The sequence below is a fragment of the Eurosta solidaginis genome, chromosome 3, assembly GCF_040869045.1.
Source record: "Eurosta solidaginis isolate ZX-2024a chromosome 3, ASM4086904v1, whole genome shotgun sequence".
NCBI lineage: Eukaryota > Metazoa > Arthropoda > Insecta > Diptera > Tephritidae > Eurosta > Eurosta solidaginis.
In genome coordinates, this window is record NC_090321.1 from 78,620,782 (window position 1) to 78,642,918 (window position 22,137).

General features: G+C 39.0%; 1 protein-coding gene across 4 annotated transcripts in view; it reads right to left on the reverse strand.

Moving 5' to 3' along the window:
* The window catches only part of LOC137244038 (uncharacterized), a 290,995-nt gene that overhangs the window by 203,123 nt on the left and 65,735 nt on the right, over positions 1-22,137 (reverse strand). The window contains exon 1 of one of the 4 annotated variants that reach the window (XM_067772489.1): positions 6,260-7,357. The exons of the other annotated variants lie outside the window; for them this stretch is intronic. The gene's annotated coding sequence lies outside the window, so the exon portion shown is untranslated. Of the gene's footprint in view, positions 1-6,259; positions 7,358-22,137 lie in introns of those variants that run through there. 4 annotated transcript variants of the gene reach the window in all.

Consider the following 22,137-nt stretch of genomic DNA (forward strand, 5'->3'; position numbering starts at 1 on the left):
GTCCTCCTTGGCATCTACGCCCGAGCCTCGGAGCCGGAGGGGGGGGAAACGCAGAGCGCGTCAATGAACCAACGGTCAGTTACAGTACCGGGCGAGATGCCAGCGATCCTCCCAGGTGGAAGAAGCTTGACCTTGAAAAGTGGCACATCAAATTCGATGGGACCGGTAAAGGTATAAGCGTCGAAAGCTTCATCTTTCGGGTGGAGAGGATGCGCGAGCAGCATAATATTTCCTACTTCCAGCTCTTCACGGACTTTCATAGTCTGGTTTCCGGCGGTGCTTTGAAGTGGTATTGGCAGGTCCTTGAGGACCACGCAGACGAAACCGATTTCGGCTACTTCGAGCTGAAAGCCGAAATGCTAAGCCACTTCAAATCCGCCGAGTCCGACTATGAAATCGTCCGTGAAATCATGGAAAGGAAACAGCTGCCCGCGGAAGCTTTTGATGACTTGTATGCCGAAGTCCACAATATGACGTTTAGTTTGCGGAAGAGGATCCCTTAGAGGGAGTTGGTTGGCATCATCAGGGGCAACCTCAAACCGTACCTGGCCAACTTGACCTTCGCCATAAAAATGGATTCGTTGGCGGAGCTCAAGGCGGAATGCAAGAGAGCCGAAAAACTGATCAAAGAAAATAAGAGCAGGTCTAAAGTGGTCAGCGGGGTAGGCTTCGAGCTTCCTGAGCAGTTAGGAGAAGCAAAAATAGAAGCTTTTGATAGGAAGCCTCAACGTCCACCCCAACACCAATCTCAACCTCAACATCAACTCCCCACAAATTCCAATAGTGTTCGTCCTTCTGTTAGTCCCACGTCCAAGTCCACTGTCAACTCCTTTTGTGCTTCCCCTTTCCACTTAATGTTGCGTTTTTCGTGTGGTATGCCGGTGGATCACTTTGTGAAAAACCCGGCAGAAGCACAAAAACCAAATAAATGCTCGTCCTCGTTCCACAATATAGTATGTTTTGCGTGTGGAAGCGATTCGTCCTTTTGTGTTTTTAAACCGAAGCAGGGAAACCCCAGGCTGGCGGAGGTGACCGGGGACTCCAGCCAGCAGACAGGCCACCCGGCAGCACAACTGTAAAGTTTTTGAGAAGGGAAAAGGTAGATAGGAGAGTTGAAAAGATAGAAGGAAAGTTGAAACTGCGCGAGGGAAAGAGTTTACATCAGAGGAAAATTGAATATGAAGAAGCTAGGACAAGAATTTTTTGTGAAACAATAGATATTAATAGAAAGAAGAGAAATTTTAAGAAAATAGAGAAAATGCGTGAGAAGAGAAGATATTTTAAACGGCTGAAAAATAAAATAATTGCCACCATAGTCACCGTGAAAGGTGATAATAGATTTTTTGCGAAAACTACTATAGGAGGTCTTGAAGTCCTGGCTCTCTTGGACTCAGGGGCGAGCGCCAGCTGCTTAGGAAAGGACTCAGCTGCACTCCTTCGGGGAGAGGAAGCCTTGATTATGCCAATCAAGGCCCAGAATATCCGGACCGCGAACGGGGAGGAAACCGCTGTGGTGGGGGTAGTAAAGTTACCTGTGGTTTGGGATAATGCCACAAAAGATTTGGAATTTTTGATAGTACCAGGCTTGCAGCAACAGGTTTATCTCGGCATAGATTTTTGGCAGGAATTTGGTATGAGTGTGGTGAGCAAAGGTATGAATGGGAATGTGTGTCCAAGTGTTGCCAGTGTGGCGGAGCTTGTACCCGCCGAGGGTGACTTGTCTTTCGATGCCGTGTAATACGTTTTAACGACGGAACAGCATAATAGGTTGGAGCGTGTAAAAGCCCAATTCCCGTCCTTCGAGGTATTAGGGTTAGGCCAAACAGATAAGGAGGAACAAGTCATCGAGGTGGTTGACGAGAATCTGCCAGTAAAGCAACGCCATTAGCCGATTTCACCAGCTATTCAAAAACTCATATACGCAGAGTTAGATCGAATGTTGGACCTGGGAGTCATCGAGGAGTCCAACAGCAGCTGGAATTCGCCGGTATCGCTGGTAATAAAAGGGACGAAAACCCGCTTGTGCCTTGACGCTCGCAAAGTCAACGAACGAACAATTAAGGATGCCTACCCCTTACCCCACATTGATGGAATCCTCAGCCGACTACAAAATACACGATTTATTTCCGCGATAGATTTGAAGGACGCTTTCTGGCAGATTTCTCTGGAGAAGAAGTCAAGAGAAAAGACTGCTTTTACTGTCCCTGGCCGACCCCTTTACCAATTCACGGTTATGCCTTTCGGGTTGTGCAATGCAGCACAACGAATGTGTCGTCTCATGGACAAGGGCATTTCGGCCGCTTTACCTGAATGTGTTTTTGTTTATCTTGACGATTTGTTAGTTTGTTCTGTAGATTTCGAGTCCCATATGTGTTTATTGGAAAAGGTCGCTCGGTGTCTTCGCGAAGCTAAGTTAACAATTAATGTCGAAAAGAGAAACTCTGGGTACCGTCGGAATTGCGACCGGGGCTTGTAGAGCTCGCCGTCCGCTGGTCATGGTGGCATACACAAAACGCTATCCCGACTACGTCAGAAATATTACTGGCCAGGAATGGTCACAGATGTATGCGCCCATATAAAAGATTGCGAAACTTGCAAAGCAAATAAGACACAAAACGTTTTCAAACAACCAATGATGGGTAAACAAAAGTTCACAGAGCGACCTTTCCAGCGTCTTTTCATTGATTTTATGGGTCCTTATCCGCGATCTAGTGATGGTAATGTGTATATCTTTGTATGTTTAGATCATTTTTCAAAGTTCGTGTTCTTAAAACCAATGAAAAGGGCAACTTCAGCTGAAGTAGTCAAGTTTTTGGAAAAGGATTTTTTCATGTTTTTGGCGTGCCCGAATACGTACATTCGGACAACGGAAAGCAGTTTGTTTCTGAGATGTTCGGTAACTTTTTAGAAAAATATGGCACAAAACATGTAAAAACAGCCTTTTATTCACCTCAGTGTAACGCTGCAGAGATGGTAAACCGATCTGTCCTACAGATCATTAGATCATTTATAAAAGAGAATCAGAAAAATTGGGACAAATGCGTCAGTGATGCCGCATTTGCGCTCCGCAGCGTTACACATGCAGCAATCAACATGTCGCCGTACTACGCCACTTTCGGTATGCCTATGATATAGCATGCTGCATCATATGAGCTATATCGAAAGCTGGCAGCGGTGAAGGATGTGGACTGCGAGGTAGAGGCCCCGGGTGATAAACTGCAACTAATTCGGAACAAAATTATGAAAGAGCTGAAGTTGGCCCATGAAAGAAGCCAAAAGGTATATGACACTAGGAGTAGGGATGTTAAGTTTCAAATTGGACAAGTGGTATATCGCCGAAACTTTAAGCAAAGTTCCCAGGTCGATAACTATAACGCCAAGCTAGCTCCGAAACAAGTAAGATGTATTGTTTTAAACGTTATAGGGAACTCAATGTATGAACTTGGCGACAGCAATGGGAAAAATATTGGCGTATACCACGCTAAAGACATTTTTGCAAAATAGTTTAATGTTTTTTGTAGTGCTAGTACTCTTGTTCTATGTTATTTATTTATTTATCGACGTATTTTATTTATTAATTTATTGACGTATGTGATTATATTAGTAAATTATTTTTATTTGTTTTTTTTTCACCTTTTTATTTATTTGATTATTTTTGCATTTATTTATTTTTTAATTTTATTTATTTATTTATTTTACCTACTTGACTATTTGATCTGTGATATTTTTTGTTATATACATTTTTTTTTTGCCATCTGTGATATTTTACTTTATAAATTTTTTTTTGTTCTGCTAACTGTGATATTTTATTTTATTTTATTTTATTTATTTTTTTTTATTTATTTTATCTGTGATATTTTATTTACTATTAGATATGTAGAGTAGTATCTGTGATATACGTTTAAGTAGTAGCTAATAGTGATTTAGTTCGTAGTTAAACAGAACAAAAGTTTAAAGGCGTGAAAAAAAAATAGGCCCGGCATTGAGTCGTGGGTCGAGGCCACACGTTGGACGCAGGAAATAAACTTAGCAGGCTGCGTTTGGATTCTTTACGCACACGCTCCATAGTGCAGGCACCATCGGCGGTTGCGAGCCTGTAACGACAGCCTGTCTCCATACTGGCTTAAATGAGTGGCAGAGTGTATATGCGTCTATGTGTTTATGTGTTTTGTGTCCAGGTCCGTGCCGTGGCCGCAATGTTGCCATTAAAATAATAATAACATAATAACATTAACATTGACAACATTGTACCTATAGTGAACACAATGTTACAACGGAAATAAGATGTTGCGCTTGGCATCATGTTGTTATAATAAGTAACATTTCACCATGTTGCTAACAACCTAGCAGCCTTGACGAATGATATGGAACTATGTGTTTGTTCTGTTCGTTATTATGTATGTGGATGTGTATTTGTGAAAGGCTATGAGCGTGTGAATGCATCAGTGCGAGCGGTCAAGGCACGAACCAAATGTATCTGTGTAGGTGTTCGTTTTGTGGAGCGGTAAGCGTATGGATGTATGAGTGCATGATTGTATAGATGGAAAATACGGGAAAGCCGAAAAGAAGGTTTAGCTTGTATAGGTAGGAATTTTCCGTTTCTGGGTAACGTTCCTTACCACGGCGGTGGCTATAAGAAGGGGAAAACTGAGTCAAGGGGCCAAAGTCTTGTTTTAACAGTGTCCAGTGCAAGTCTAGTGGTGATATTCAAAAGTGAAGTGCGCGCTTTTAAACGAAAGTGGAAAAAAACAATAAAAAAAAAAAGTTCACAAAGTTTGCAGTGCGCGAATTTAATCGCATTTTTGAAAATTTGTGCGTGTCGAAAGTTTCCGCGGTACGTGCAAAGAGCTGGAAGCAGTTTTCTGCCAACAAATTCTGCAAGAGCGCGCAATTGATTTTTCTGTGGAGAAGACCCACTGGGCACGGTTCTTGGCGGCGTACCGCCCAAAAACAAATACATTATACTTGGCGAAATACCGCCCGGCAACAACAACCACGCACTACACTACATTTTTAATTTGGTGGCGCACACCACAACAACAACCACTACAGCACCTTTTTTATTGGCAATATACCGCAACAACCACAACCGGTATTTATTTTTTTTCTTGGCGGCATAACGCCCAACAACAACTACATCACATTGGCGGCATACCGCTCAACACCAACTATACCATCTCCACTTCATCGGCGGCGCAACGCCAGTTATAAGTACTACCTTTTTTTGTCTATTGGCAATTACAATTTCCACCAGCGGCCACATATTTTGTCATCGGCAATATATTGCACCACCACAACAACTGAAACAACATCACTTATTTGGTCTCTTAGGCGGCACAAAACGGATACCACAACACTACATGTCCTTTGACAGCTCACCATTTTCTTTCACCAGCCACCACACATCGTTCTCTTATTTTGGCATCGGCGGTGCAACACCAACAACAGGTACGATACCTCTTACTGTTGACCATTACAATCACCACCTGCGACATAAGCAGTAGCAGCGATAACACTTTTACTGTTGGCGGCCACATATTGTATCAGCAATATATCACCACAACGACAACAACACAATCTTCATTCACCAACCAGCCCGACAAATTCATTTTTTTACCATCACCCAGCTAAGAAGTTACAATATAAGGAAATCTAAAGACGGTATTAGCGGAGGTCATTTCCAACAACCAAATCACACTACAACGGCAGCAGCAGAAAATCATCGAAACTTAACTTCAACAGTCTTTTATTTTGCACCTTTTGTATTTTTCTTGCATATCGTTTATATATGTATCTGTTCATATGTATATTCCTTTTTTTTATGTAGATTTTTGGTAGGAAAAAAAAGCTAAGGGCGGGGATCGAATGGTCTTTAGGTCTGCGCTTGTTAGTGGGAAAATTGCGCTAAGCAAATTTTTGATAAGGTCTAAATAATACTTCACTTTGTTTTTTTTTTTAATATTTTTTTTATTTCACTCTGCTCTTTTTGTAAATTTCTTAGATTAAATTTCCTTTTGCAATTTTCCTATCTTTCGACATTTATTTGGATTCTTTTATTTTTGATTCTTTGCGTTTTTTTGTGGCTAGTTACTATATTTTAAGTACACCGATCTTTATCGGTGTGCTCTGCCTATAGCCGCACTTCCGCACATGCGTTTTTTTTTTAACTCGAAATTATGGAATTTTGAACTTTCTTTCTTTTTTTGCTGGCACAAATCACACTTATATATAATTGCCAGGACACTTCCGGCAAACTTACCCTTATCCTTCCGGCACGAGCATTAGGGATTTGCTTATAAGCACCCACATAAAATTGTTCAATTTCTTGCATATTTATTTTTTTTACGAGTTTTTTTTACCCACGCTTTTTTTTTATATTGTCATCACGACTATACATTTATTACTATCTATACGCTCATTAGCCAAGATCGTAAGTGAGCGATCTTAATCAGTGTTTGAGCGTGGTCATATGTACATATGTATGTTTGAGTGTTTCTCTCTTTACAGCTCGCGGACTCAACTGCAGCGGCGCCGTTGGATGAGAAGAGTAACTTGGTGAGTGTTTTGAGTGAAACATTGTAATTTATCAAAATACACCTGTTTAGTTGTATGTACATGTGTTAGCACAGATTCCTGCTCTTGCAAAAGTAGAACAGGAATTAGCAAATCAGAAAAATAAAACGAGATTATAACGAACATATGTACATGCATGAAAAACGTCACAAACGAACATTTGCACTTACATACATACCTTTTGTTTTCATAAACATATAAATTCTTTTGCTTTGATGACCTACTTTTGCGTTCTACATATTTGATCTTATGTTTACTTGAGCGGTTGCGGTAGGGTAGGGATTAGGGCACTTGATTTTTTTTTGTTCGCCCTCTTATTTTATTTTATTTGAATTTGTATCTTTAGGATTTAGAATTAGCTCCTATTAATAATAGTGCATTAGGGTGGCCCTAAAAGTTTAAATTCTATATTTGAGTTCAGACACTTTGTCTATTAGTCATAGGTATATTGTATTGCATTGAATTTGAAATTTACCAACTTCTTCCTGCATTCCCATGAATTTGTAATGTTAGCTAGTAATAAAGTTCAGCATTATATTTGAGCATTTTTTTTTTATTTTTATTTTGAGTAAATAGAAACTTTAGAAATTGATACTAGTTAAGCCTTTTGAAATCCTTGGAAAATTATTTTGTAGTAAACTTTGAGTTTAAAGTTTTGTTGAAATTATTGAACTGGTAGTAGGGTGTTAGTCGGTAATTTGTAAACCAAAAATTTTTTAAATAAATTATAAGAATTATGCTTGGATGAAATTTTAATACATTCATTATGCAGGGCTAAAGTTTTAAGTTTGGTGTTGGTGCTGCGCTTGTGCGCAGAAAGGTTAGGTGAAGGTGAGTGTCTAGGGAAAATGACTGAGTGACAGGGGACAGACTCATGTCAGGTTTGGGGGCAAGGTAAATAGATAGGAGTCAGCACAGTGCCCATGGTGCAGTGCAAGTTGCACTGCAGAGGGAGGGTAGACTCCACCTGACAGGACAGGCCTCCAGCTTTTTCTGTCCCTTATGCTTTCCCCTTCTAACTTTTCCCCTCACGTTTATTTCTATTTTTTCAGCTTTTTCTCTCCTTTCTATACACATGCAGGTATGAACCCTCTTTTTGTTCATGTGGCTGCGGGTGAGGGCGGTGGTGCAATACCCCGCCCAAGACGACGAGCTAGCCTGGGCCCGCAAGCATACCTGCTTGCCGCCGCTCCTCACACCCCAAACAATCAGCCACGTAACAGCTAACGATATATAATATTTCTATTAAACAAAAATGGCACATTCGTTTCTTTGGCATTGTACCGACGATATTCCTCGTGTTCCAATGAAACATGAACCAGATACGGATAGAGATTTAACATGCAAATGCAACAACAATGTGATCCATATGAGGATTGATAAACTAACGCGATTAAATTTATTATATGAATTGTAGTTTGCTGGCCGGGTACATAATAGCTGTGATTTTTTACATCTATATACATATGCACTTAAGCTATATATGGACTGCCAAGTGCATAACTTTATCTACACTTCTAAAATTGCTGCGCAGAAAATTAGTACTCCTAAATTTCAATATGCATTATACTCAGATGCAACTGAAATATGTGTCTATGTTTAACCTCTAAAAACGGTGGGTGTCTACTATTCACCGCAACCGATTCAGCTATAGGTTATGATATACTATGGCCAACAAAGGTGCGTGTCTAGTTATTTAACCACTGCCGCGAGTCTTCAATAATTGCCGCTAGATGGGTCTCCTAAACATTATCTAAGTGATGATAAGCGTCTGTTTATCCGCAAATGTAGATGTATATACGATATATAAAAAAAAACACGGCTATTGTAAGATTTCATCCTAACTTGTTTCTGTCCCATTTTCGGTATGAAGCACTGTATATATATGAACTGCGACGCAAGAGTATTCCCAATATGCACAAGTACAACTTTTTTCCAACCTTTGAGAAATATGTAGTTCTCAAATGGAAATCCAACTTTTACAACAATTGGAGATCAAATCGTTTTTCCAAAGTTTGTTTTCAAATTGAGTGCTCTTGGAGGTCCATTTGAGGTATTACTTAAAATTTTTTTAGATGGTAACGGGTTTATTCATTTATGCGTGCGGCGATGCCGGCCAATCATCTGTCAAAAGATTGGATAGCATTGAAACTGAAAGTAGTGAAAAAAGTAAATTAATTGATATATTTCGGGAAAGTACCTAATTTTAATATTGTAAGTATTTAATTAATTTAATATATATATGTGCAACTATTAAAATCCATAGAAGCAAGAAAATTAGAAGTGATGTAAGGCCGGCGGTGGCTTTGCTGACGGAGCGCTCGCCAACAATTTAAAGAAACTTCCTCGGAAAGCGATTCAGAAGAGATTGCTGAGGATTTGCCCAACTAAAATTATGAGTAAGTTAGTTGGGCAGTAGAATTCAATATTGCAAATGTAGCTGCCAATAGCCTTTTAAATATATTGGGTAAATATATAAACTATTTTATTTATATATTCTATTCTACTGTATACTTCGTACTGTCTTTTTTCTCTAGGTTGTTGAACTCCAAACTATAGTTTGTGGCAATTCCATGCGCTTCATAAAAATGGTGTGGTGAAAAGTGATGAGCGATGAAGCTGCCAGGCACTTCTCTTTGAAGGGTACGCCCAACAAGAAATCTATTAGAGTGCTCAGTACAACGGGAGCCTGAAGAGTAACTATTACATGTCCATTATTATTTTAATTTATAATGGAAATCCTTTTTATTTCAGAGGCTTACAATCAAAACTTTGCCAACCCTTCCGATGAGAATTTTGAAAGGACTAATATGTCCTTCTTTCATCAAGCCAACAATCGCCTGGTGGAAAATATGCAATACAACAAGAAAGAGAATGCTACTGAAGTTAAATAAAAATAAGATATTGATTTATTGCATTAATTTAATGATTCTAAGTTAATCGTAAAAAATTTGAACTAATTGTAATTCATTAATTCGATTCTTACAAAATTTTAAATATTCTTTGCACCAAAGCTGAGATAATTTTGTTCGTGCTCAAAGCACCGAGAAACATCAAAAAATGTAAAAAAAGTGGGGTCAAACGGATAAATTCTGAGATAATTGAAGTTATGTACACGAAAAGCGTCGTTTTCCCTACTTTTGAGGTCTTTTTCAGGATATAAAATTTTTTGGTGATTTATTTCTCCAATAATATTGTGACGACTATGAGTGACACTAAGTGATACTCACATCCCTAGTCTGATGCTAAGTAAATAAAGTCACAACAACAATAAAGCAGACAGTCACTTGTATCTACATAAACGAATCAATCATTATGTCTACACATATGTAGGTACACGCAGCTGAGAAGCAAGGCACAACCATATGCAGACATCTTATGTGAGATGCTCCTAAATGTGGGCAATTATAATTGTGAAAGTGTCGCTCACACATACAAGCATTGGGTATGAGAGAAGCTATAAAATCGTGCAATTTAGTTATTGCTGAGAAGTTTGAGAGCTCATGGACAATGCTAGTAGATTCTAGAAGATGCGAACGAGGAAACCAGAGAGTATAAAAGGCCGCAGATGTAGAGGCGCTGGAATTCAGTTTGATTTGAGTTGTCAAGCAGTTTCGATTAAGACGATATCTAGCGAGCAATAGCAGTATTATTTTGAAAGTCAGTTATATTTAAGCTATCAGTTTGGTTATTAAGCCAGTTAATTGCAAAGTATAAGTGTTATAGTGAAGTACTTTAATAAAGGCCATTTTTCCATTATTCAATATTGGATTTATTTATTCAACAGTTTACTGATTCGAACTCAGCAGGAGATTGCAAATAAGACGATTTGCAAGTAAATTCGTTACAATATCATTTAATACTAATCTTACCCTTCAATTCAAGATATTACGATCTTAATTACGAATCTATTCGTAAAGTTATGGTTATTTTAAGTTATGTTCTTTGACGAAGTTATGTAAACAGCATATTTGACACTTGAAAAGTGCATTGAAATTTGAAAAAAAAAAAATCTCAGCTTTGTGGCAAAGAATTTTTAAAATTTTGTAAGAATCTAATTAATGAATTACAATTACTTAAAATTTTTAAATACTTTTAATTTATTTTTAAATATGTAAAATGAATTTCTATTTATTTTAATTTATGTTTATTCTATTAATTTATATACAACGCTGTTATTTTTATTCAATTGGGGTGGGAGATTTAATTCTTGAAGTTTTCTATTTCATTTGAATCCAATTGGAGATTGATGTTGGAGTTCAAATTTATATCAAAGAATTTCTCAAGTGGAGAACTAAGATTATTTACGTATAAAAAATGTGCCGTTTTGTTTGAGAATGGGTTGGTTCTCCAATGGAGGTACAATGGATATTAAACATTGGAATTTGGAAAACGAGTTGGATTTCCATTTGACCTCAAACCAATTTCCAACAAAAATGTTTATTGGGTTTTTCCATGCATACATATGTATGTGTGTACATAACACATTCCACCTCGGATGAAGTCAAATGTACGAGTATGCATACACGAATAATAGCTATCATCCGGGGGCAAAATCCTGAGCCAGATAAATAATTTTGCATGTAAATGCAACAACAACGATTTGAGCCAGATAAATCCAGATAGAAGTCTGGTTCAATTTGTGAGACAGATAATTTGTTAATTACTTCTTTTTAGTTTGGCAACGCGGCCTTTAATATACCTACTTTTTCAAAAATAGATGTCGCTGCTTAGCCTTTCGCCGTATGATTTAAATGAAAAACAGCAGCGACATCTGCCTATCACATTTCACGTGTGCGAAAATTTCACGACATCTGCTTCTCCAGTCTCTTAATGATCCAGAGCATTCCCGTGAGAATTGAGCGTGAGCCGGAGCTGTAAAACTCACTGAAACACGGGAGATGCATGCTGTATGACTGAAAAAGTATGTTTGAACAATTCATTCTATAGAATTTCAACATGTGTTGTATTGGATATGTACATACCTACATTCTTGGCAAACTTCACAAATTTGGTTTTGTAATACTTTTTGTATTGTGCAAAGGTCTTTAGTGAATGGATGTATAGTGTCTGAAGTATTTAGATAAATTTTTACAAAAAAATGTTACAGCACCGCAAAAGGTAACAACCCTATTACCTACACTAAAATATGTATTAGAATATATGTACGTATGAGTATATTTACAGTAGCTATCATCCGGTGGCAAAATCCTGAGCCAGATAAATAATTTTGCATGTAAATGCAACAACAACGATTTGAGCCAGATAAATCCAGATAGAAGTCTGGCTCAATTTGTGATCCAGATAATTTGTTAATTACTTCTTTTTAGGTTGGCAACGCGGCCTTTAATATTTATTTATTTATTTTATTTAATTTCAAAAATAGTCTAATGTTCTTACAGACTACTTGAGTTTGTACTTAAAAGTACAGACCTTAGCAATACAATCAAAAAATTATAACACTCAACAAAGATTTGAAGGTGGTCTTTGGCAAAGAAAAGTCAATGGCCAAAGAATTTGAGATAGTATTGAACTCCTTCAGTGCTCTAAAAATGGGAGCGTTAGAGGCATATAGGGTCCGGGCGCAATCAATATAGAACATATCCCAATTTCGAAGTGATCTAGGGGGTATATGGAGACAAATACTCTCGAGTAAACGTGAATCAATCACAGCATTAATAATATCATAGACAAAAGTAAGAGAAAGAATGGTCCTCCTACTTTGAAGTGATTGAAGGCTAATGAGTGCACATCTGGCATTATAAGAGGGAATCGGCTCAGAAAAGTTCAGAGACCGCAGGCAAAACCATAAAAAGACTTTTTGGACTCGCTCGAGCCTTTTGATATGGCAGTCATGATAAGGCCTCCAGATAAAGCAAGCATATTCCAACTTAGAGCGTACGAGAGACGTAAACAGCAACTTAAGAGTATAAGGATCTGTTAAGTCAGAGCTAAATCGCCGAATAAAAGCCAAAACCGAGTAGGATTTAGCAATTATCGAGGTTATGTGAGTGGTAAACGTAACCTGCGAGTCGAAAACTACGCCTAAGTCAGAAATCTCAGTACGTGTGGACAGACGAGAGCCGTCAATATAATATGAAGTGGGAATTGTGCCACGAGACTTAGAGAAGGTTACGTGAAAGCACTTACCAATATTTAAAGGCAGATTATTATTACGGCACCAATCAGCAACGTTGTTCAGATCAGACTGAATATTTTCTGCATCAGAGGGAGTAGAAACAGTTATAAACACCTTCAGATCATCAGCGTACAGCAAAAAATGGGAATGCTGAAAGCAGGCTGAAATGTCATTAATAAAAATTACAAAAAGCAGTGGCCCCAAGATACTGCCTTGGGGTACTCCTGAGGATGCAATAAAAGGCTTGGCGTGAGTATTTTCAACAACAACTACAAATTTGCGTGAGTGAAGGTAGGACTTAATCTAAGATAAAAATATAGAGTGAAAGCCCAGTCTGGCTAGTTTGGATATCAAGATTTGATGACTGACTTTATCAAACGATTTGGAGAAATCCGTATAAACCGTGTCGACTTGAAGACGGTTGTTGAAGGCTGCAAGGCAAAATTCAGAAAAAATTGCTAAGTTTGTAACCGTGGATCTACCAGGCATGAAGCCATGTTGACTATAACTAATTAATTGCTTGACAGCAAAACTAATTTTTTGTTTTACAACATACTCAAAAAGTTTAGAGATAGTAGATAATTTCACAATTGGTCTATAGTTGCCAACATTGCTTTTATTACCACTTTTAAAAATGGGGGATATGAAGGTTATCTTCCAAGCATCAATGAACTCACCACACTCGAGAGATTTGTTGAAGATTAAAAGAAGCGGGGTGGCTAGAATCAGACAATTTTTAAAGAGATAAGACGATAAGCCGTAAATATCTGTCTGGGAAGACGACTTGAGGTTCCGGATTCCATCAACAATGTCATCTAGAGAAAGAGTAAGAGCCCCAAAGTTGATGGGAGAGTCTACCATTGAGGAGGACTCAGGAACACTAACTGGCTGAGTAACGAAATTGGAGTGAAAAAAGTCTGCAAAAAGGTTAGCCGACTCCATAGGTGAAGAGGTATGAAACCCACTATAAAAAACTGACGAGGGAATACTCGAGGTAGCTTTCTTGGATTTTACATAATTCCAAAAGGCTTTAGGGTTATCTTTGATACAAGATTCGAAGTTTCGGGTGAAATTAATACGCAGCCTCTTAACGCTTTAAATTTCCTGTTGTAGCGAATGTACTTGATTTTAAACACCCACGACTTTGTAGTCTTGAGTTTATTAAAAAACCTATTCCTCAAATTCTTTAGCCGCTTGATCCCAGTAGTACACCAAGGAATTTTGTAACACTTTTTAATTTTCCGCGGAATATTGTTACTACAAATCTCATTGATAAGGCCTTTGAAGGCATTGAAACAGCGTGAGAGATCACTTCCAGAAAAAATAGATTCCCAATCAATTAGAGAAACTTCTCGGGAAATATTAGCAAAGTTCGCACGCCTAAATGAGAAACTAGGAGTAGCATTATCTGGAACAATGCTTTCAAAATTATAAAATTCAACACCCAAAACTAGCGGGATATGGTGAATACCGGAACACGACAGTGGACCCAGACATTCAGTTAGGGAATAATTAATATTATCGTTAATAAATAAAAGATCAAGTGTTCTTAATAACTGATTCCTGAAGCTATTTATCTGGAAGAGATTGACACTTAAAAGATTATCAGTGAGGAGAATTTCAGCGCAACTATTTACATTTTTAGGAAGTAGAGCGAAGTTATTGTCAACATTTGACCATTCGATATTTGGTAAGTTAAAGTCGCCTAAGATACAAAAGTTACTACCATCCTGTGTATGTATTAAACTAACAATATTGTCAACATGCGATTTATAAACAGAATCCGCACTAGACGGAGGAATATATGAAGCGCATACAAACAATTTCGAGCTGCCTTGAACAGAGACGCAAAGCTGGTCGATCAACGAATCCATGTCAGACAGGTCCACGAGCGATGACCGAAAATGACGGCGCACGGCAATTAAGACTCCACCACCTCTAGAAAATCCAGTTTTGCAGTAGTCTCGATCTTTGCGGTAGACATTATATAAGTTAGGATCAAAGAATTCACCATCAAAAAAATTAGAGTTGAGCCATGTTTCGATTATAACGAATAAGTCATATTCCAAATACCAGAGACATTGTGAAAATAAATTCTGACTTGCCTAGGAAAATGTTTGTCTGGCACTACTGATTGCTAAGCATCACAACCGCCACCTTGAACAACTTTACGACGGTTTTTGAAAGGCTTAATTTTAACATCTGCCGGCCAGAGCTTGGGATCTAAAACTTTATCCACTAGTGCATGCGATACACCAAGCTTGAAATTTAATCGTGTCAGATCTTTGATATCCGCGTCCTTTTTGACCAGAGGAAAACATGTGAGATGATGAGCACTAATGTTAGTGTTTTTGGAAACAAAAGCAATAAGACCATCCGCAGTAACACTTGGTTTGAAGGAGGATAGATGATACCATTTCCTAGAGCTAACACCGTCAAGTTCCGTGTTATCACTAACGCCGATTATCAAATTGGAGGAGCGAGTCTTGCTTTGATGATTTACCCTAACAGAATCTTTAGGGGAGATTTTGGATTCATTGTTAACTCCAGTATGCAAAGGTTTATTGATATCTTGCTTTTTATTTTTGCGTCCTTTTCGCTGAACTTTGGTCCACTGACCAGACGAAGGCAAGTTTTTAGCAGTACCCAACGACAAAGGCTTTTGCAAATCGGCACAAAGCTGAGTCACATTGTTATTATTGTTGTTAATAATATTTGACGAATGCTGATTATTGCTAACAGCAGATGAAGCAGCAGAAGAGGAGATAGCAGAACTGTTGTATGGAGCAGCTGCAATAGCATATGACAGAGAGCCATTTGGCATTGTTGAAGATTGTGTTGTCAAAGGCAACGAACAATAATTATTAGAACTAGCGGCAGCGGAGACAGCAGAGAGAGCGGCAGCATTATAGGTGACTCCGACTCCAGCAGAAGACAGAGAGCCGTTTAATAACGTAGTTGCAGTTGTAAGTGTGTCTAAAACAGTGACATCCGCAGAACTCCCTGTCAATCTGGTTTGATAGTTACCCGCCACCATTAGAGCATGATTATTGTCCAAACAGTTGTTCTTGTATTTGTTTTCATTTTGCATTTCCTTCACTTCAGTGGCTAGTGAAGCAATAGCAGAAAGCAGCTCATCTAAACAAAGCTGTTTTTCTAATGAGCGAACAGCGGCTTTAAGCACGCCAGTCTGCTCAATGAGTATTTTGCATTCATCTCGCAAAGAGTTGACGATATCAGCCAAGCGTGAGTCGTGAGTTTTCAAATTTAAGAGCACTGATTTCCTTTAGCGCCAAATCTAAGGCAGGCATTGGTTTAGAAAATTCAGATGATGACGATGTATGAGTATGCGAGAGCTTGAATCTGTCAAGAGCTTCAAGATCAACAATAGGTGGCGGCGAGCGAAGGGAGTTTCGCCGAGCAGCAACACACCTGTCACATATATACTGCTTGCCTGCTTCTCTTAGGCACTCAAGATCAGCCGGCAGAATATTCACACAATCCAAATGAAAAAGATCATTGCACTTTGCGCATTGCACTATTTTATGCGATCTCACTACCTTATTTGCACAGAAACACGGCATTTTAGAGAGCAAGCCGAGCAAAGCAACAAAAGTTAGTATGGTAAAAAAGAGACACTGTCTAACTAATGCATAAACTGAGCAAAATAGCACATTTATTGATTATGACTTATTATGCCCGAGTTAAATAAAATATGTTTTATAGAGTCACTGTTTCACATTATGATTGTAAATCATACTGCGCTGATCCGGAATTAAGCAGATCCTACAGGCTGCCGGATTACTGTAGCGTTTTCCAAGCGGAAATATTAGCCGTAACCAAAGCAGTAGAAACCCTGGAAGAGAATAGCTTAAGCTGCAACCGTGTTAATTTTTATATTGACAGTCAAGCAGCAATTAAGGCAATAATCTCGCATAGCACAGCATCTAAATGCGTGTTAGAGTGTAAGCAGTCTCTGGAGAGAATCGGGACAGGGAGAAGCATACATCTATATTGGGTCCCAGGGCATATGGGAATAGATGGGAATGAAAAAGCGGACGAATTAGCTAAAAAGGGCGCATCCCTTGAAGCTTGCTCCGTAGACGTCCCAATTAGATTGGGCGAGATTAAGCGAAGGCGAGAGGTGCACATGATCGACCAAGCAGAAAAGGCGTGGGTTCAAGCGCGGGGCTGTAAAGTGTCGAAGATTATGTGTAGGTCTTACAACCTTAGACTAACACAGTTGCTTCTATCGTTAAAAAGAGAGGACTGTAGACTCATGACGGGTATTCTGACTGGACACTGCCTTCTGGCGTCACATGCCTTTAAATTAGGCTTGGTCAGTGATAGCAGATGTAGGAAGTGCGGGTTGGAGGAGGAAACGATCGAGCACGTTCTGTGCTCGTGCCCTGCACTTGCCAGGTTAAGACTCCAACTATTAGGAGTGATACAGCTGTCAGATCTAGAAGCAGCAAGTGCCTTAAGTCCTAGGAAGCTTCTAGTATTTGCCAAGAGGACGGAGTTATTTTATAACATAGGTCCTGGTTTTTGATAGGGTTTTTCAGTTTGGTCGTTAAAACAAACTTCTGGTAACACTACGGACTCAATCAGTCTATGTGAGGTCCTCATGGACCGGTCAGTTCAACCTACCATGATTGTAAATCACAATATAAAAATGTAACATACAGGTAAGTAAAATTGTTTGATTACACTTGAGTCAACAAGTGGATAAAAGCTTTAGCTTTGAGAAAAATTAACATCGATTACAGAGCGGTCAAAAAACACGTCCGAACGTCACGCCCATTGTACAGGTTTACAAGTATGATATGTATGAGAGGGAAACAATTTCTTTCCCTTTCTAACACACGGCAGTTTGACACTTCGGTCAGTGTCAAACTAGCGTGGAACCCAGTGGAACCTGCGTGGAACATGAGTTTTGACACTGAACGAAGTGTCAAAATTACCGGGGTTGCTTCGTCGAAAGCGACACAGGGAAGCAAAAAAGGGATCGGAATATCAGATATGGGTTGCTGTGATGGTAAATTTTTTTGAACGAATTTAGTAGGAAATTTTAAGTGCACCCATATGGGTCCTTCAGAAAATTATAAAAAAGTCTTCAATTGGGATATCTGAGGACGCGTAGTTATTCCAGTATTAAGAATACAAACACGGGATCTAAGTTTTTCTACCCGTTCAAAAGTTTTCCGCGAAAAACAGTTTGAAACCGAGGTCGACCGCAATAACCCGTCCAAAAAAGCGGAAAGAAAAATGAAAAGACGCGTTTTGTCCAGTTATCAATAGTCCAAAGGCGGAAAAGTATTCGAATTATTGGAAGCGAGGCAAAAACGCGTCTATTAATACCTCCCCCGACGGTTTTGGTCGTGTTTTGGCAATCGTTATACCGGTAATAAAGTAATAAAGTATCACAATTTGTTAATTAAAATTGTCCAAAACATATGGATTTTATCTATAAGACATTTTATTGTGAACAAGCAAGAACAAGGGAAATTCAGCCCAATTCTAAACGAAAATTCCGTGCGAGTTTTTTCCCTTCTCCCATTCCTGGTATTCTAAATAAAAATTCCTTGTGAGTTTTTTCACTTCTCCCTTTCCTCCTATTCTGAACAATGTTCGAAAAAGCGGAAACCAGTTATGGAAGAAAAGTAAGTATTATGAATGTGAGGGAGAGGGAGATTTCTCTGCCATTTCATAGAAGTTTTTTCACTGGTTAATTTGAAGGGAATGCATCAAAAACGTTAAGGGAAATTGGTTATTTTAAGAAAGAACACTTATTTGTACAAATTTGTGCTAAAATATGTATTTACTTTCTATCACAATATTCTCACTGTTAATACAACAACAACCACAATATTCTTTATTTAAGTCAAAAAATATATCATAAGCAACGGAAGAGCTCTTCGCATATTTGATGCAGCGATCCAGAAATTGCGCAATGATTTTTTAAGAAGGCTTAAATAGATTTTGGCATATGGCGAAACTCAACTTGACTTGGCTGCCAGAAAATTGCTTTGCAGAATGAATGCAGGCAAGTCCGGCGGATTTGTGTTATCCCGCCGGTCTTCTTCTTATGCTTCTCTGTTGATGGTGCTGTGGCACCAATTCATTACTCATTTCAGTGAATACCACATGAAAAGCAATAATGTGCATTGTTTATACCTTATTTCTTAATTTCAAACAAATTGGCACCAATAATTAAACTTTACAATATTTTAAACAAAATAAGAAATGCGCAACGAAATTTCAATTGACAAAACAGCTGACTTCGCGGGAATAAAAAAATCCGCGAGAACAAAATTCCGCGAGAATATTTAGAATTGGTCTGATTGTTTTTCTTCGTACATGGTTGCCTTTTCCGTACTTCGCCAACTTAAAACAAATTTTATAAAATTATCAAAAAAATTTAAGAAAACATGGAAATTTTTGACACAAACTATATCTCTTGTAAGAATTTACTATAAATTATTTATTCCAATATTTCAACATTTTTTACGCAGTTTTCTTTGGCAGCTAATACGCTTTTTTTGCACCTATGAAGTACAACAGTGCCAAATCATGCCAAATAGCATCCACAAAAAAACGAACAAGAACAAGCATTTTCATCAGGTGAGCGTGGCTGTGTATGTGCGTTCTGCTACATATCCTACTTGTAGACCTGTACAATGGTCACGCCAACCACTTATTATACCTACTTTTTCAAAAATAAATGTCGCTGCTTAGCCTTTCCCCGAATGAGTTAAATGAAAAACAGCGGCGACATCTGCCTATCACATTTCACCTGTGCGAAAATTTCACGACATCTGCTTCTCAAGTTTCTCAATGATCCAGAGCATTCCCGTGAGAATTGATCGTGAGCCGGAGCTGTAAAACTCACTGAAAAACGGCAAGTATTAGCAGTGCTTCAGACCAGACTGTAGGCAGTTTAATGAAGGAAGGTAAACTTTTTTAACACATCTCTATGAAAAAATCACTTAGTTAAATCAAATTTTAGTAGCAAATTTAAAAATAAAGATGGATGAGGAATGTAAAAGACATGAAGAGAGACGTAAAGAAGTGATGGAACGAAATGAAGTGCGTTACAAACAAATGATAGCACAAAACCAATTGATCAATAGACTTGGAGCGCAGTGTTTAACAGATTCAGTTGACTACAAGAGGGTTGAGGATGCCTCCGGTCATGCTAAATCATCCAAAGCAGTGGGCCCAGACGGCATAGCCATGCCGATGCTAAAAAGACTAGGGAAAGAGGGTTTCAAATATTTAGCACATGTCTTCAACCTGTCTCTTTCCACCTTTGTCATACCCGAAAAATTGAAAATGGCCAAGGTGTTCCCGCTACTAAAGCCTGGGAAACCAGCTAACATAGGAAAGTCATATCACCCGATACCTCTCCTATCGCCAGTACGCCAAGACGCTTGAAGCCATTTTACTCCCCCACTTCAAAGCAAATTTGCAGCTATCCTGCCATCAGCATGGCTTTAGAAAACTCCATAGCACCACCACCGCGCTAAATGCCATTAGCACCCAGATATATTGTGGTTTAAATCAGAAGCCCCACCATAGAACAGTATCCATAGCGCTAGACCTATCAAAATCTTTTGATACGGTCAACCATGGCACGTTACTGCAAGACTTGGAATGGTCTACCTTCCCCCATGTCTTGAAAGGTGAACCGCAAATTATCTGGGTAGTCGGCAAGCATCGGTGCAATTCAGAAACGAAATATCAAAGCCAAGAGGAATTAAACAAGGAGTGCCTCAGGGTGGTGTCCTATCCCCACTTTTGTTTAATTTTTACATATCAAAACTACCTTCGCCACCAGAAGGAGTTACTATCGTTTCTTACGCCGATGACTGCACAATAATGGCCGGAGGCCCGGCCCCAAAGATCGATGAGCTTTTCAACAGAATAAACGGCTACCTCTCTGATCTCTCTAGTTTTTTCTCCTCGCGAAACCTGGAATTATCACCGACTAAATCATCCGCGACCCTATTTACAACTTCGACGTCCCAAATGTCGACCATTTTGAACATCCACGTCACGCACTACGATACCGACTGTCCTACATCCCAAAATCTTGGGTGTGACGTTTGATCAGGATCTACACTTTGGTGAGCACGCAGCCGCAATTGTTCCGAAAATCCAGAGCCGTAATAAAATCCTCAAATCCCTTGCTGGCAGTACTTGGGGAAAAGACAAAGAAACGCTCATTACCACATACAAAGCAATTGGCCAACCGTTTGCGTGCTACGCGTCCCCTATATGGTCGCCAAGCCTAAAAACTACCCACTGGAAGAAGCTACAGGCCTGCCAAAAAACTCCGCTCAGAACCGCCACGGACTGTCTTCTTATGTCCCCAGAACACCATCTACATAATGAGGCGAGAATACTCCCCATCAGGGAGAGAAATGAGATGCTAACCAAACAGTTCCTGTTGAATACCCAGAAACCTGGGCATCCCAAAAGACATCTGATTGACGAGCCAGCACCGCATAGGGACTTAAGGAGTCATCTCCGTAAGCATTTTGAGGAAATACGGTACGTGAGAACTCAGCCGTATGAAGCAAAAAAATACAAGCAGGTCCTTGGTGAACTCCACAAACAGGCGTCGGACATTTATGCCGGGAATTGCCCGGTAAATCCAGTACTCGGGGATGAGTACCCAAAACTTGCGGAAGAGGAACGCATACTCCCCAGGGAAACGCGAGTCACTCTGGCTCAACTTCGTTCTAGATACTGTAACAGGTTAAACTCTTACATATCCAGAATCAACCCCGACATACAAAATGTATGCCCCGCTTGCAATGTGTCCCCACATGACACCAACCATCTCTTTAATTGTAATGTGGAACCAACGCCTCTAACACCCCTGTCGAAACAGCAAGTTTCCTTGGACTCCCGTTAGAGCATATTGATGACAATTTGTGATCGGTCGCAGCTATTAGGTGGGGCGAAACATTGCTACAACAACAACAACTACAAATGCGTCCGTTTCGATCGATTGAAGAAATAGACGATGTGAAAGAAACATTATATAAATATCCTAAAGAGGAATTAGTAAGTATTTATAAACTTGAAAATGCTTTATTATAACCCTTTTCATCAATATACAACACCTCAGTTGGAATACCCAAAGACGCACCTTGGAAGAGTAGAAATATTCAAATCTATATCTATACTCTTCATGGAGAAACTATTGCCAAAGAGTATATATTTGTAAAGAGGCGTCACTCGATACTTTGTTGTTGCCAAAGCAACCCTGTCATGTCGAATGTGATTCTCAAGGAAGTTTTGTTTAGTTTTTTTTAATTGAATCCTATATAGTTATGCGGTAAAGTGACTTTGCATAATTACGATTTTTGGAAAGAGAATTAATTAATTAATTTAATACAAATACCCCACGAAAA